The sequence below is a fragment of the Brassica oleracea genome, chromosome C6, assembly GCF_000695525.1.
Source record: "Brassica oleracea var. oleracea cultivar TO1000 chromosome C6, BOL, whole genome shotgun sequence".
NCBI classification, from domain to species: Eukaryota; Viridiplantae; Streptophyta; class Magnoliopsida; order Brassicales; family Brassicaceae; genus Brassica; species Brassica oleracea.
The window spans coordinates 27,707,285-27,708,413 of record NC_027753.1 but is presented as its reverse complement, the minus strand read 5'-3'; positions in this window follow the sequence as shown (position 1 = coordinate 27,708,413).

The following is a 1,129-nucleotide window of genomic DNA, read 5'->3' as shown; positions in this document are numbered from 1 at the left end:
AAGTTAGTCAACCGTTAACAAGATAAGACGACACCGTTTTGATATATATATATATTTTTTTAAAAATATGTTCATTCCGGAACTCAAACTATGTTGTGATACCCTTTTAAATTAGCATACTAGCAACTAGATAAAAGTAACTTTTTGAAATACTATTACAAATTTGAAGTTATATAAACTACTATTATTCTTCATCTTATCCAATTTAAAATTTTGGTGACAATTGTTTCTGATTTATATAAATAAATTAACATGTTTTTATTTATCATATATTTAATAAACTTATATCTTACTAAAATATAAATAATAAAATATTTATTATTATACGATCTTAAATATACTTAAAACTTTTAATTTATTTATTAAATTTTCTTATATAAATTATTTGTAATTTTTAAACTTAAGTTGAAATTTTTTTATTTTTCAAAGTTAATATTATATATTTTGATATTTTGTTCAATAAGAGACCTTTTACCTTTCTTTCACTAAGATATGTTGTACAAAATATTAGAAATATTAAAAAATAACTAGATTATATAAAGTAATCACCAAAGTTTTAAATTGGATAAGATGAAGAAGAATAGTAGTTTATATAATGGAGAATTTCAAATGGTAATAATATTTCAAAAAATTACTTTAGTTTAGATGTTAGTGTGCCCCTTTAAAAGGATATCCCGTCACGGGTTTGAGTCCCGAAATGAACATATTTTAAAAAATATATGTATATCAAAACGACGTCGTCTTATCTTGTTAACGGTTGACTAACTTATATTAGAGTCAATGTAGATTTAGACACGTTTTAAAAAGTTTGGGTATTTTTTCTTAAACTATAATTGAGTTGAGGTCGTTTTTGGCACTCATCATTTGTTTGGGTCTTATTTGGCACGACTGAGAGTGTTGGGATCGAAATTGACAATTTTTCTCATATATCAAAACGACGTCGTTTTATCTTGTTAACTGTTGACTAACTTATGTTAGAGTCAATGTATATTTAGGCACGTTTTAAGAAGTTCAGGTAGTTTTTTTTAATTATAATTGAGTTGAGGTTGTATTTGGTACTGATCAATTGTTCGGGTCGTATTTGGCACGACTGAAATTGTTGGGGTCGAAATTGACACTTTTTCCCACA